This window comes from Hemiscyllium ocellatum, chromosome 7 (genome assembly GCF_020745735.1).
Source record: "Hemiscyllium ocellatum isolate sHemOce1 chromosome 7, sHemOce1.pat.X.cur, whole genome shotgun sequence".
NCBI lineage: Eukaryota > Metazoa > Chordata > Chondrichthyes > Orectolobiformes > Hemiscylliidae > Hemiscyllium > Hemiscyllium ocellatum.
Genome location: NC_083407.1, coordinates 3,779,410 through 3,795,305, shown reverse-complemented (window position 1 = coordinate 3,795,305; position 15,896 = coordinate 3,779,410). Strand labels below are relative to the sequence as shown.

Sequence of the window (15,896 nt, the reverse complement as noted above, 5' to 3'; positions counted from 1 at the left end):
CATCCAAACCATCTGCATTAAGGAGGTTCCAGTCGATATTGGGAAAGTTGAAATCACCCATCACCCAAACCCTGCTACATCTACATTTTTCCAGAATCTGCCTGCCTGTGAGATCTTCAATCTCTCTACTGCTATTAGGGAGTCTGTAGAAAACCCCCAATGCGATAGCTGCTCCCTAGTTGTTCCTAACTTCCACCCATACTGGAGACTAGTAGACAAACCTTCCTCAACAACCTTCATTTCTGTAGCTGTGATGCACTCTCTGATTAGCAATGCTACACCCCCGCCTCTTTTTCCCCCTTCCCTGTTCTTTTTAAATATTCTAAACCCTGGAACATCAAGCAACCATCCCTGCCCCTGTGAAACCCACGTTTCCGTTATGGCCACAACATCGCAGCCTCAAGTACTGATCCATGCTCTGAGTTCGTCACTCTTATTTCGGACACACCTTGCATTAAAGCAGACACACCTTAACCGACCCCTTTGTTTCATCATGTTAGAAACCTTCCTGATAGATTCACTACATCCTGTCACTGCCCCATCAGCAACTGACCCCCTCTCAGACGTGTGGCTCTGATTGCCAGCCCGCTGGTACTTATTCTATCCTGTGCCAGCAATGCTACTCCACCACCTTCCTGTGTGTCCTTTTCAAAAGTCAGATGCCCCAGAATATTTAGTTCCCAGCTTTGATCTCCTTGTAACCATGTCTCTGTAATTAATTAATGGTAATTAATAACCATTAATCTGTTTTTTTCTTTTAATTCATTTATTTTGTTCCAAATGCTGTGTGCATTTCAGTAAAGAGCCCTTAATTTTGTCATTTTACCATTTTCTTCTCCTTTAATCCTATTTACATTTTTTAACATTTATAAACTCTGTTCCCTTTCTATCGTACTCTGGGTATCATTATGCAAATACCTTCCCTATAACACTGCAATATCCCTTTGCCTTATAAACCTATGTATCCTCTCCCCAGAAGCCTTCCCCATTCTCATTAATATAAATCCTCTCTGCAGTCCGAGTTATTTGGTTCTTCCAGATACTGGCCTCAGTTCGGTTAAAGTGAAGCCCGTCCCACAGGAACAGCACCATACTTTCTCTTTGGGGTAGCACAATGCAGGGGATGCAGACACTGGAAATGTGGGGCTGGTTTAAGGAACAGATATTGCGTGTCCTTGATAGGTATGTCCCTGTCAGGCAGGGAGGAAGTGATAAGGTAAGGGAACCGTGGTTTACTACAGAAATTGCATCTCTTGTTAAGCAGAAGGAGGAGGCTTATGTGTTGATAAGGCAAGATGGTTCAGATGAGGCAATGGAGAGTTACAGATCAGCTCAGAAGGATTTAAAGAGAGAGTTAAGAAGATCAATGAGGGGGCATGAGCAGTCTTTAGCAAATAGAATAAAGGAGATCCCTAAAGCTGTCTGTGGTATGTGAGGAATAAAAGGATGATTAGGGTAGGAATAGGGCCAGTCAAAGACAGAAGTGGGAAGTTTAGTGTGGACCCTGTGGAGATCAGAGAGGTGTTAAACGAACATTTCTCATCGGTTTTCACTCAGGAAAAGGAGAATATTGTAGAGGAGAAGAATGAGGTATGAGATATTAGGCGAGAAAGGATCAAGGTTCGTTACGAACAGGTGTTATCTATTCTAGAAGGAGTGAAAGTAGACACGTCTCCTGGGCCAGATGGGATTTATCCGAGGATTCTCTGGGAAGCTCGGGGGAGATAGCAGAGCCTTTGACTTTGATATTTGAGTCATCATTGTCTACAGGTTTAGTACCAGAGGACTGGAGGAGGGCACAGTCTCAGAGTAAAGGAGCACCAATTTAAGACTGAAATGAGGAGGAATTTGTTCTCTAAGAGGGTTGGGAGTTTTTGGAACTCCTTACCACTGGGAGCTGTGGGGACAGAGTCCTTCTTTATATTAAAGACTGAGAGAGAGATTCTTGGTCAGTTGAGGAATCAAGGGTTACTGGGAAAGGGCAGGAAGGTGGATGTGAGGAATGTCAGATCAACCATATTCACATTGAATGGTGGAGCAGGCTCGAAGGGCCGAATGGCCTACACCTGCTCCTAGTTCTGGCCTGCCCTCAATCTGCCCCATTTCCCAGGGATTGGAGAGTCAGTGAGACAGTACTACAGAAATGTACTGACATCAGACGGTGGATTCTGGGCAGGGACATTTCTCTCGTGGGATCTCTTGCTGAGCAATGGCAGAGGTGATCCAGTTGATGTGGTTCAAGGTGCACTCTTCCCAGGGTCCAAGAGAGAAGATGACATTCCAACTGGCCCCAGCAGCGTTTACATTCTCGCTCGGAGAAAGTGTCTGTTTATAACCACACGGTTTATAACCACGTGAGGAAGGGACCATTCTCACAGCAGGCAGTGGGGGTAAGACCATAAGACATAGGAGTGGAAGTAAGGCCATTTGGCCCATCGAGTCCACACCACCATTCAATCATGGCTGATGGGCATTTCAACTCCACTTACCCGCATTCTCCCCGTAGCCCTTAATTCGTCGAGACATCAAGAATCTATCAATCTCTGCCTTGAAGACATTTAGCGTCCCGGCCTCCACTGCACTCTGCGGCAATGAATTCCACAGGCCCACCACTCTCTGGCTGAAGAAATGTCTCCGCATTTCTGTTCTGAATTGGCCCCCTCTAATTCTAAGGCTGTGTCCACGGGTCCTAGTCTCCTCGCCTAACGGAAACAATTTCCTAGCGAGCACCCTTTCTAAGCCATGTATTATCTTGTAAGTTTCTATTAGATCTCCCCTTAATCTTCTAAACTCCAATTCAGAGTTCACTGTCTCTCTCGCTCCAATCAGACTTGTGGATGCCAACATTAAATTAAACTGATCCCGACTGAGATTAAGCCAGTACAGTGGTGAATGGAGGTGACAAACAGATCAGCTGTGGTCTGATTGAATGTTGTACCAGGCTTGGTCTCCTCCTGTTCCTGTGCATGGGGAACATTGCAGAGCCCACGTGCAGTAGGTGGGGAGCTGTTGCACAGCTTTCTGTTCGAGGGCCTCAGAGACGATGAGGAGCTGATTTGTTGTTTGTCCTGTTGTTGAATTGTTCATTATCTCCCTCCTATGTACATAAATGATTTGGAGGAAGGTGTAGGTTGCCTCATTAGCAAGTTTGCAGATGACACTAAGAATGATGGAGTAGCAGATAGTAATGGGGACGGTCAGAAATACAGCAGAATATAGATAGATTGGGCAGAGGAATGGCAGATGGAATTCAGTCTGCACAAATGTGAGGTGATGCATTTTGGAAGGTGCAATTCAAGTGTGAACTATACAGTAAATGGAAAAGTCTGGGGAAAATTGATGTACAGAGACTTCTGGGTGTTCAGATCCATTGTTCCCTGAAGGTGGCAACGCAGGACAGTAGACTGCGGTCAAGAAGGCATACAGCATTGCTTTCCTTCATCGGACGGGGGATTGAGTACAAGGGTGGGCAGGTCATGTTACAGTTGTATAGGATTTTGGTTCGGTCACATTTAGAATACTGTATACAGTTCTGGTCACCACGTTACCAAAAGGATGTGGATGCTTGGAGAGGGTGCAGAGAAGGTTCACTATGATGTTGCCTGGTATGGAGGGTGCTGGCTATGAGGAGAGGTTGAGTAGATTAGGATTATTTTCATTCGAAAGACTGAGGTCAAGGGGGGACCTGACTGAGGTTTACAAAATCATAAGAGGTGTAGACAGGGTGGATAGCAAGAAGCCTTTTCCCCAGAGTGAGGAACTCAATTACTGGGGGTCGTGAGTTCAAAGTGAGAGGGGAATGGTTTAGGAGAAATATATGTGGAAAGGCCTTTACGCAGAGGGTGGTGGGTGCCTGGAATACATTGCCAGTGGAGGTGGTAGGAGCATCGTGTGAGATGTATCTGGACAGATACATGAATGGGCAGGGAACAGAGGGATACAGATCCTTAGAAAAAGGCATCAAGTTTAGATCGAGGATCTGGATCAGTACAGGCTTGGAGGGCCAAAGGGCCTGTTCCTGTGCTGTATTGTTCTTGTTCTTTTTCCCCCTCTGTGGGATCCTGCTGTGCAGGAATCGAGGTAATAATATTAGTGACATCACTTCACTGACAGTGAGGGGGTCAGGTGTAGGGTGTCTGGGACACCCTCAGGGTCGGAGTGTCTTCCTTTCATCTGTTTCTGAAGGTTGTTTACTGAGTGGATCCCACTCGGTATAAATAGATCATCTGCATTTTCCTTGTCAGAGGATCCTGAGTCCCCACAGGATTTAGTGAGTCAGTGTTTGGCGCCTTTTCCCTGAAGCTGCTCTGTAATCCACTGCCATCATTAAGTGGTTGTTGGCTTTTAAAGTTGTTGACGTTTTTTTTCTGATGCAACAAATTTGTGAAGTGGTTCAGGAAACAAGCCCGGTCAATGAAGAATAAAGAGCTCCCATTGCCTACATTGATCTTAAAAAAACTTGACCTTGTCTGAGTAGAGATTTTAAACAAACGTAAACCAAATTCACTCACAACCATCGAGAGAGTCATCCGTCTGAAGGATTAGCTTTGAAAACGTTAGCAGACTCTTAACACTTGCCCTGCTGACTAAAATGATTCCTGAAATTTATAGCAATAGAGAAAGAGAGAGAGAGAGTCCCTCTGTTTTCTCTTTTAATTTCTTTCTTTGTTTGAGTCTTTCTCTCTCTGTCTCTCTCTCTCTAGTGAGGTTTCCTTTCTATGTTTCTGTTCAAGGGGAGAATCTCTCAACCTCTCTCTATTTTTCTGTTCAAGGAGAGGTTAACTCTCTCTCTGTTTCTTTATCTCTTTCTCTGGTGGGTCTCTCTCTCTCTCTCTCTATCTGTTCCTGTATCTCTGTAAGCCGGCAGTCTCCCTCTATCTCTCGCTCTCTGTATCTCTCTGAGTGGAGGGTCTCTCTCTCTCTCTCTTTATCTCTGTTTGTGGAGAATCACTGTGTCTGTATCCCTCTGAACGAGGGGTTTCTCTCTTCCCCCAATAAGTTTCTCACTGTAATTCTGGGCTTGAGATTTGAGTCTCCCCCCCGTATCTCGCTGAGTCCTCGCCCCAGTATCTTTATCTCTGTTTGTGTGGAGGGTCTCTATATCTCTGAGCAGAGGGTCTCTCTCTCTCTCTGTTTATGTGGTGGGTTCCTGATGGGTTTCTCACTGTAACTCTCTGTTTGAGATTTGAGTCTCTCTCTCTCTCTCTCTCTCTCTCTCTGTTTGATGGGAGGGTCAGTCTCATTCTCTCACTGCACTAGAGATGAAGAGAAATGTCATAATGATCTGTATTTGTTATTGAACAGTCTCTGAGTGACACGGACTGCTGTCTACACTGAGAAAACCCTGAAGCTCTCACTGAGGCGATGAGGAGAGTAGGTCCCTGTAATTGGAGGTTGAATGAGGAGCTGATTAGTAGAAGGCTGGGCAATGCGATGAAGGGGGTGTGATCCTGAATTGGAACACAATAGCTCAGGCTTGTGATCATGGTGATTGAAGTGACCTCCTTTGACCAATTAAACCAGGTTCAGTGACAGAGTGGCCCTTGGGGATCACAAACTGGAAACCAGAGGAGATTGGTAATACTGGGAAAGTGAGTGTAATCAGGACCTAAATAACCTGTTTGTTTATATAGACAAATAGACTTGGAGAAGGAGAGAGAATTGCTTTTGTGAAAGGGTGGATTCATCAAGTTAGGCTTGAACTCTTTGCTGCACTTTTTTATCTGGAATATTCTGTTCTCGTCAGTTCTGTTTAACATGGAGTTAGCCTTGATGTTTGTGGTACAGGTCTCACAGCCTTTAGCTTTTAAACTGAAGTAAATATAAACCTCTCCTGTCTGTGTCCTTCCTCACTGATCTGTACTGATCTTTGATATGCAATTGATCAGTTTTAAAATCTTTATCTTCATTTTTGAATCCCTCCATGACTTCCCTCTTCTGTTGTTTTCAAATGGCTCTCGAGTTAAAACCCTCTGAGTATCTTTGCTCTTGTCCAGTGACTGGAGTCTACAGGGAGAAAGTGAGGGCTGCAGATGCTGGATATCACAGTCAAAAGTGTGGTGCTGGAAAAGCACAGCAGGTCAGGCAGCAAGCGAGGAGCAGGAGAGTCGATGTTCTGGGCGTAAGGAGTGTAATGGGTTGAATTTGATGGTGTGATTTGCTCTTAAAATCATCATAAAAAGTGATCCAATGCCATGGAATCCTCCTGTTTCCTGCAGCCAGGTGGCAAGATGAAGCCATGGTAGGATAACATTGAGGTAAAAAGTGAGGTCTGCAGATGCTGGAGATCACAGTTGAAAATGTGTTGCTGGTTAAAGCACAGCAGGTTAGGCAGCATCCAAGGAATAGGAACTTCGACGTTTCGGGCATAAGCCCTTCATCAGGATGAAGGGCTTATGCCCGAAACGTCGAATTTCCTATTCCTTGGATGCTGCCTAACCTGCTGTGCTTTAACCAGCAACACATTTTCAACTAGGATAACATTGAGCTGACTGTACCTCAGTGGGTTCTGTAAATATTCTTTGGCAATGAGACCAGGAACTTCGAACGTTTTTTAGAAAGGTGGTAAGGAGAGATGTCTTCAGCCAGAGAATGGTGGGTCTATGGGATTCATTGCTACCGAAGGCTGTGGAGGCCAGGTTACTGAGTATATTTAAGACAGAGATAGAGAGGTTCTCGATTATCAAGGCTTACAGGGAGAATAGGGTTGAGAAACTTATCAGCTATGATTGAATGACAGAGCAGAGTCAGTGGGCTGAATGGCCTAATTTCTGCTCCTATGTCTTATGGTCTAACTGGTCATTCCTCACTCTCATTGCTCCACCACTTAGGGCTTTGCCTTTAATCATGTGGGCGCCAAATTCTGAAATACTCTCCCTTACCCCCTCTCTCCCCCTTCTCTGGATATCTCGCTTCCTTAAAAATGCTCCTAAAATCAGATTCTTTGAACCAGTTTTTTGATCATCTCGCCTCGTACTTCCCTGGTCCAGTACCATGTGAGGTTAGTTGTTAAGCGCTACTGTATAGCACTTTGGGCTTCAGTGAAGGTTCTATATAAATGCAGGTTTTTGATGTCTATCTAAGGTCTCAGCAATGGGACCAGAGTGAGAGATTCCCATTCAGTAGCAGGCCTCCTGCACCCCCCCCCCCCCCCACCATGGAGAAACACACACTGCCCCTCCCACATTCCCCCTCCATGGGGATACACACACTGCCCCTCCCCCACCCCCACACCCCCCTGGGGATACACACACTGCCCCTCCCCCATTCCCCACCCGCCCCATGGGGATACACATACTGCCCCTCCCCCATTCCCCCCCATGGGGATGCACACACTGCCAGTCCCCCGTTCCACCCCCATAGAGATACACACACTGCCCCTCCCCCATTCCCCACCCGCCCCATGGGGATACACACACTGCCCCTCCCCCATTCCCCACCATCCCCATGGGGATACACACACTGCCCCTCCCCCATTCCCCACCATCCCCATGGGGATACACACACTGCCCCTCCCCCATTCCCCACCATCCCCATGGGGATACACATACTGCCTCTCCCCCCACATGGGGATACACACACTGCCCCTCTCCCATTCCCCTCCATATGGGGATACACATGCTGCCCCTCCCACATTCTCCTCCCTCCCTCCTCCCCCATGGACATAAACAGACTGGCCATCCCCCCATAATACCCCCCACTATGTCCACCCTCCATCTCTGACATCAGCCCGCAGTCTGGGTCTTTCTTAGTGTTTCCAGGCTCCCTCACCCTCCCTACAGTCAGACCCTGGTGATAGATGGGAACAGTGGGGATGTGGCCAGGGACTGTGCGCTGTTTATGACAGACAGCTACACATTGTGAGGAGCAGAACAAACCTGAAAAAGAACTGACAGAAAGATAGCAGTTAAGTTTGTGTGTGTGTGTGTGAGTGTGTGTGTGCGCACCGCGTGTGAGTGTATGTGTGTGTGTGTGCGCGTGCGCCGTGTGTGAGTGTGTGTGTGTGCATGTGTGAGTGTGTGGGCGTGTGTGACGGTGTATGTGTTTGTGTGCACATGTGTATGTAGATATGAGGTTGTGTGTGTATGAGTGTGTGTGTATATGGGTGTAATGGTGTGTGTGTGTGTGTGTGAGAGTTTGATTTATTGTTGTCACATATACCCAGCGTGTATGTGAAAGTGTGTTTCATATGGGGGGGTGGGTGTGGGGAGGTCGTGGTTGGCTTCCCCAGCCTGTGCAGGAGCACCCAATGGCCTGTACCCTGTCACCAAGAGACCCAGGGAGCACAAATCCCCAGACTGGAAGATCCGAGAGCAGTGCCTTTTGACGACACATTAGCAACAGCTTGAACATTACTGAGTCAGTAAATCTGGGATGAGAATATCTTTCAATTGGATTTGTGCCCCAAGTGTGTGTTTTTTTCGCTGGAAATGTGGGGATGTTGGGATTGCAGGAATGACCTGTCTGCTTATGATGGAGCAGTTCTGAGGAATGCTCTAGGTGACTGCACATGTGAGGAATTCAGGATTGGCTCACTGGGAGGGCAGGCTGTAAGGAAAACATGCCAGAAGTAGATTCCAGCTTAATCCTCAGGAAAGGAGGGACTTTTGGCTGGGAGCTCAAATCAGGAACTCTGTCTAAGCAGGCAGTGCTTCCTTCTTCCATTCTGGAGTCAGAGTCAATCCTTGAAATGAGACAAATCCCTTACCTGAGGGAGTGCCACACTGTCGGAGGGTTATTGCTGAGGGTGGTCCAAAGGGAAGAGTACAAAACTGGGCCAAAGCCAATTATAGCAAAATTCAGCAGGAGCTGGGAAATGTGGATTGGACACAGCTATTTGAAGGGAAGTCCATATGTGAGATGTGGGAGGCTTTCCAAGATAGGTTAACGGCAGTGCAGGATAGGCACGTCCCGTTGAAGGCAAAGGATAGGAAAGGCAAGATTCGTGAACCGTAGATGACAGGAGAAATTGTACGTCTATCCAAGAGGAAAAGGGAAACATACATAAGGTCCAGGCAGCTGAGAACAGAACGGGCCCTGGAGGAATACTGGGAGAATAGGACCAATCTTAAACGAGGAATCAAATGGGCTAAAAGGGTCATGAAATAACTTTACCGAACATAATTAAGGAAAATCCCAAAGCGTTTTATTCTTACATAAGAAGCAAGCAGGTAACTAGAGGAAGGGTTGGTCCACTAAAGGATAATGAAGGAAGGCTGTGTGTCGAACCTGAGAGAATGGATGAGGTTCTGAATGATTACTTTACATCAGTGTTCACTGAGGAGAGGGACATGATGAATGGTGAGATTAGAGATAGAAGTTTGATTAGTCTGGATCACATTGACATAAGGCGGGAAGATGTGTTGGGTGGGCTAGAGGTTATTAAGGTGGACAATTCCCCAGGACCAGATGGGATCTATCCCAGGTTGCTGACAGAGGCGAGAGAGGAAATAGCTGGGGCCCTGACAGATATCTTTGTGGCATCTTTAAACACAGGTGAGGTGCCAGGGGACTGGAGGGTTGCTCACATTGTCCCCCTGTACAAGAAGGGTAGTAGGGATATTCTGGGTAACTACAGACCAGTGAGCCTGACGTCAGTGGTGGGAAAGTTGCTGGAGAAGGTACTGAAGGATAGGATCGATTTATAGTGTGTCTATTTACAGTGGTGTTTGTGGGTGGCACAGTGGCACAGCAGTTAGCACTGCTGCCTCACAGCGCCAGAGACCCAGGTTCAATTCCACCTCGGGCGACTCTCCGTGTGGAGTTTGCACATTCTCCACGTGTCTGTGTGGGTTTCCTCCGGGTGCTCCGGTTTCCTCCCACAGTCCAAAGATGTGCAGGTTAGGTGAATTGGCCATGCTAAATTGCCCATAGAGTTAGGTGAAGGGGTAAAATGTAGGAGAATGGGTCTGAGTGGGTTGCGCTTTGATGGGTTGGTGTGGACTTGTTGGGCCAAAGGGCCTGTTTCCACACTGTAAATAATCTAATCTAATTTACATTTAGATAAGAATGGGCTTATCAGTGATAGGCAACATGGTTTTGTGCAGGGGAGATCGTGCCTTATCAACTTAATAGAGTTCTATGAGGAAGTGACCGAGTTGATAGATGAAGAAAGGGCTGTTGATGTCATATACATGGACTTTAGTAAGGCGTTTGATAAGGTTCCCCATTGTAGACAAATGGAGAAAGTGAAGTCACGTGTGCAGGGTGTTCTAGCTAGGTGGATAAAGAACTGGTTGAGCAACAGGAGACAGAGAGTAGTAGTTGAAGGGAGTTTCTCGAAATGGAGAAAGGTGACCAGTGGTGTTCCACAGGGGTCAGTGCTGGGGCCACTGTTGTTTGTAATATACATAAATGATCTGGAAGAGGGCACTGTTGGTATGATCAGCAAGTTTGCAGATGACACAAAGATTGATGGAGTAGCAGAAAATGTAAGGGACTGTCAGAGAATACAGGAGGATATAGATAGACTGGAGAGTTGGGCGGAAAAGTGGCAGATGGAGTTCAATCCAGGCAAATGTGAGATGGTGCATTTAGCAAGACTAATTCTAGAGCGAATTATACAATGAATGGAAGAGCCTTGGGAAAAGTTGATGGGCAGGGAGATCTGGGGGTGCAGGTCCATTGTACCCTGAAGGTTGCTGCACAGGTGGGTAGAGTGGTCAAGAAGGCATATGGTATGCTTGCCTTCATCGGACGGGGTATTGAGTATAAGAGCTGGCAGGTCATGTTAACATTGTACAAGACATTGGTTCGGCCGCATTTAGAATATTGTGTACAGTTCTGGGCCCCACATTACCAAAAGGATGTGGACGCTTTGGAGAGGGTACAGAGGAGGTTTATGAGGATGTTGCCTGGTATGGAAGGTGCTAGCTATGAAGAGAGGTTGAGTAGATTAGGATTTTTTTCATCAGAAAAAAGGAGATTGAGGAGGGACCTGATTGAGGTTTACAAAATCATGAAGGGTATATACAGGGTGAATAGCGACAAGCTTTTTCCCAGGGTGAGGGATTCAATAAGGAGGGCTCATGCTTTCAAGATGAGAGGTGAAAAGTTTAAGGGGGATACCTGCGGCAAGTACTTCACACAGAGGGTGGGGGGTGTCTGGAACGCGTTGCCAGCAGAGGTGGTAGAGGCAGGCACGGTAGATTCATTTAAGATGCGTCTGGGCAGATACATGAGTAGGTGGGGAGCAGAGGGATACAGATGCTTAGGAACTGGGCGACAGGTTTAGACAGTACATTTGGATCGGCTCAGGGTTGGAGGGCCGAAGGGCCTGTTCCTGGGCTGTAAATTTTCTTTGTTCTATGTTCTTTGAGGGAATGTCGCACTGTCAGAGGGTCAGTGCTGAGGGAGTGCTGTACTTTCAGAGGGTCAGTACTGAGGAAGTGTCACACTCTTAGAGGGTCAGTGCTGAAGGAGTGCCGCATTGTCAGAGGGTCAGTACTGAGGGAGTGCCGCACTGTCAGAGGGTCAGTACTGAGTGAGTGCCACACTGTCAGAGGGTCAGTACTGAGGGAGTGCCGCACTGTCAGCGGGTCAGTGCTGAGGGAGTGCCGCACTGTCAGAGGGTCAGTGCTGAGGGATTGCTGCACTGTCAGAGGGTCACTGTTGGAATATGTTGAAAGGGTTCAGAAAAGATTTACAAGGATGTTGCCAAGGTTGGAGGATCTGAGCTCTAGGGAGAGGTTGAACAGGCTGGGGCTGTTTTCCCTGGAGTGTTGGAGGCTGAGGGGTGACCTATAGAGGTTTATAAAATCATGAGGGGCATGAATAGGTACTAGAGGGCATAGGTTTAGTGTGAGAAGGGAACGATATAAAAGAGACCTAAGGGGCAAACTTGTTCACACAGAGGGTGGTACGTGTGTGGAATGAGCTGCCAGAGGAAGTGATGGAGGCTGATACAATTACAACATTTAAGAGGCATTTGGATGGGTATATGAATAGGAAGGGTTTGGAGGGATATGGGCCGGGTGCTGGCAGGTGGGACTAGATTGGGTTGGGATATCTGGTCAGTATGGATGGGTTGGACCGAAGGGTCTGTTTCCGTGCTGTACATCTCTCTGACTCTGCTGGCTTTGGGATTGTAATGATTTCGATGCTGTTTAATGTTGGCGATTGGAGTCTGACCTGAGGCACCATCACACACGCTGTCTCCTTCCAACTCTGTCCCATGTCCTGACTCAGCCCTGCCTCAGCTTATCCACTGTGGAACCCCTCGTCCGTCTATGTGACTGCACTTGTCTGGCCCCTGTACCATCTTTGAAGCTGAATGCCATTCTGTCCACATCCCGTTCCCCTGCCAGCCCCTCCGCTCGCTGACCTGCACTGGCTTCATTTGCAAATCCCTACTTCACCTCTTCCTTGTTCAGTTTATGAGTGAGTGGAGGTGGTGGGAATATCACTGGATTTAGTCATCCAGAACCCCAGAGGTGTGCATGCAGTTTTGAAACAAATGCAACAGATGATGAAGTTTGAACTTATTAAAAGTTTCATTGAACAACTGTAAAAACCCATCTGGGGAGGAAGGTGCCATCCTTACCTGGTCCGGCCTATACACGACTCCAGACCCACAGCAATGTGGGTGACACTGAACTACCCTCTGGGTAATTAAGGATTGGCAATAAATACTGGTCTAGCCAGTGTTACCCACATCTGTGTAACAGGATTGAGGGGCTGAATGGCCTCCTTGTGTTCCTGTGTTACCGGTTTGAGGGGCTGAATGGCCTCCTGTTCCTGTGTAACAGGTTTGAGGGGCTGAATGGCCTCCTTGTGTTCCTGTGTAACAGGTTTGAGGAGCTGAATGGCCTCCTTGTGTTCCTGTGTAACAGGATTGAGGGGCTGAATGGCCTCCTTGTGTTCCTGTGTTACCGGTTTGAGGGGCTGAATGGCCTCCTTCTGTTCCTGTGTACCAGGTTTGAGGGGCTGAATGGCCTCCTTGTGTTCCTGTGTAACAGGATTGAGGGGCTGAATGGCCTCCTTGTGTTCCTGTGTAACAGGTTTGAGGGGCTGAATGGTGTGCTGTTTTTCTTTGTCATTATACCAGGCCTGTGTGAGTCAGGAGCAGCCCAGGGTTTCTCAGTGTGAGTGAGCGCTGTTTGGTGACCAGGTTTCTATCATTAGCTTGTGTTTCACTGGCGAAAGCTGTAATCTGTGGGGGCCTGGGAATTGGAATAATTGCACCAGTTTACCACCTCCCCTTCCCCTGGGTGACCACCAAATAAACACTGGCCCTTTGGAGGTTACCGACTGGCTCGGAGACACTGTGGCTGAGCCAGGGTTAGATTGAGGAGCTGGCCTGAGGAGTGATGTAAGTGTCTCCCGGACACTGACAATGGCTGTGTGTTTAGACAGAGCTTAGATAGTCATCACTCAGTCAGGAATTGTAACCTACACACCTCACTCAGTCACAGCCACTCTATTATCTTTCCTGTCCTTTTTGATCTCTCTCCCTCTGACGGCCTTTATTTCTCTCTCTTCCCCTTTAGCTCTCTCTGTTTTCTCTCATTGTCTCTCTCTTCCCCTCTTGCTCCCTCGCTATCATTTCCTCGCCTGCTGTTTCCCCCTCTCTCACTGACATCACTTTCAGGCTGACAAAGAATACTCCCTTTCCTAACTTGCAATAATATTTTTAAACCTCCTGTTTACTGGAGTGACGTACCGGATGTGGGGAGTTAGTGAGTGTGTGGGATGAAGAGTGAGGACTAGACACTATGCTGATGTGTTGTACAGCCAGCAGGGCCGAGATACTGCTGTTTTGGTCGTGGGGCCATTTATTTTCTCAATGAGTTGGAAGTGAAACGTCCCACTGCTTTCGAGGGATTTTCAACCTGTTTCCTTTTCACAGACACAGTGTGTTTCTGAAGAGTCTTTACTTGTGCCTTTTGACAAATATTGGAGAAGGTTTTTGTCAGACTCATTCTCTCTGTGTTCAGCTGGGAGTGTTGTGTCGTGATCAGCTTCAGAGATACAGCTCGACCCACCAGCTTGATGCAGGATGTTGTACAGTCGCTCTGAGTCTCTGCTCTGCTCATAAGCTCCAGATCACACAGTGAGCTCCCACACAACCGGGGGAGGGGGGAGGGGCAATGACCAAAACACGGCAACCTCCCAGTCAACTCTGTACTGATTATACCGAGGGCAGCCAGCCAGGTGGACCTCCCTGATTGGGACTGTTAACCTGGTCCAATCAGGGAGCCCTGGCTGACAGATATAAACAGGAGGGTAGGGTGGCACGGTGACTCAGTGGTTAGCACAGCTGCCTCATAGTGCCAGGAACCCAGGCTCGATTCCAACCTCGGGTGACTGTGTGGAGTTTATCACTGCTTGTCACTGGCCACTCGGGTATTTCCTTTCTTCCTGGTGGTGGAAATTAAATAAAGATTTGTGCACTTTGTGTCTCTCACTGTGTCTCACACCTGCACACAAAAGAGAAAAAGAAAAGAAAAAAAAGAAAAAAAAATATAATCAGGAGAATCCCCTTCACTTTTTTGATCACTGAGACATTGCCCTCTGATGAGCAGGGTATGTCTTGTCACAGGCCACTCGGGTGTTTTCCCTACAAAAAAAGGAGATTACTGCAGTTAGACGGTAGTGTGGGGGTTAATTAAAAAATAAATTTAAAAAAACAGGAATGTCCCCTGCCCTCAAACAAATAAACTGGACCGTTTCCCTTCCAACTCTATAAGAAAGAAAAAAAACAAACAAAAAAATAAATAGGAGATTGCCTTAGAGTGGTCGGAAGGTGGGAAAAAATAAAATATAATCAGGAGACTCCACTTCACTTTTTTGATCACTGAGACATTGCCCTCTGATGAGCAGGGCATGTCTTGTCACAGGCCACTCGGGTGTTTTCCTACTTTTCCTGGTGATGGAAATTGAATAAAGATTTGTACACCTTGTCTCTCACTGTGTCTCACAAAAAAAAGAAAAGAAAAAAAATATAAACAGGAGGGTAGGGTGGCACAGTGACTCAGTGGTTAGCACAGCTGCCTCATAGCGCCAGGAACCCAGGCTCGATTCCAACCTCGGGTGACTGTGTGGAGTTTATCACTGCTTGTCACTGGCCACTCGGGTATTTCCTATCTTCCTGGTGGTGGAAATTAAATAAAGATTTGTGCACCTTGTGTCTCTCACTGTGTCTCACACCTGCACACACACACACCATGGGTGATGGGGAAAAAATAAGCACCACCGCAGTTAGGCGGGAGTGCAGGGGTAAAGAAAAGAAAAAGAAAAGAAAAAAATAAACAGGAGATTTGCCTTTTGATGCTTTGTCACTAAAAAAAAGAGAAAGAAAAAAAACAGTCAGGAGGGTCAGGGGATCTGTTCACTCTGAGAGCTGGCTCTGACGGAGCTGGGTCACGTGGAAATAAAGGGGGACCTGGTGACAGGATACCGGCCTCCGCAGAGTTATTCCACAATCCACTGGCCAACCAGTCCCACAGGGCCCTGGGGAGGGTGGGGCTGGGGTCAGGGCTGGTTGGGGGGGTTGGTGGGAGCGAAATGGATCAAGGGCACAGGGACCCAGGGTTGGTGGAGGGGTGGGGGGGAGGTGTGGAAAGGCATAGTCCCACAGAGCTCTGAGGTTCGGGGGAAGGGGCAAAGTCCCATAGGGCACCAGCAAGTAAACAGGGCAAGACCCACAAGGCCCTGGGGGAGGGTAGGGAGGGATATGGTGGGGGTGACAGTGGTAAAGGGGCCCAATCCCATCGAGTACAGGCAGGGGGTCCCTGAACAATCTTGGAATGGTTCTATGAGCAGCATTAGACTGAGTGACAAACAGCTCTGGGTTTCCTGACATTGGAGGTCCATAATCCACCAGGTGCTGCTTGATAACTCTGTTACTGACCCCTTCCATCACGTTACAGATGATCGAGAGGAGACTGATGGGGCAG

The 15,896-nt window shown here is 47.6% G+C and overlaps 1 protein-coding gene across 5 annotated transcripts in view; it reads left to right on the top strand.

Moving 5' to 3' along the window:
• The window catches only part of tns1b (tensin 1b), a 592,899-nt gene that overhangs the window by 120,449 nt on the left and 456,554 nt on the right, over nucleotides 1-15,896 (top strand). The gene's annotated exons all lie outside the window — the stretch shown is intronic.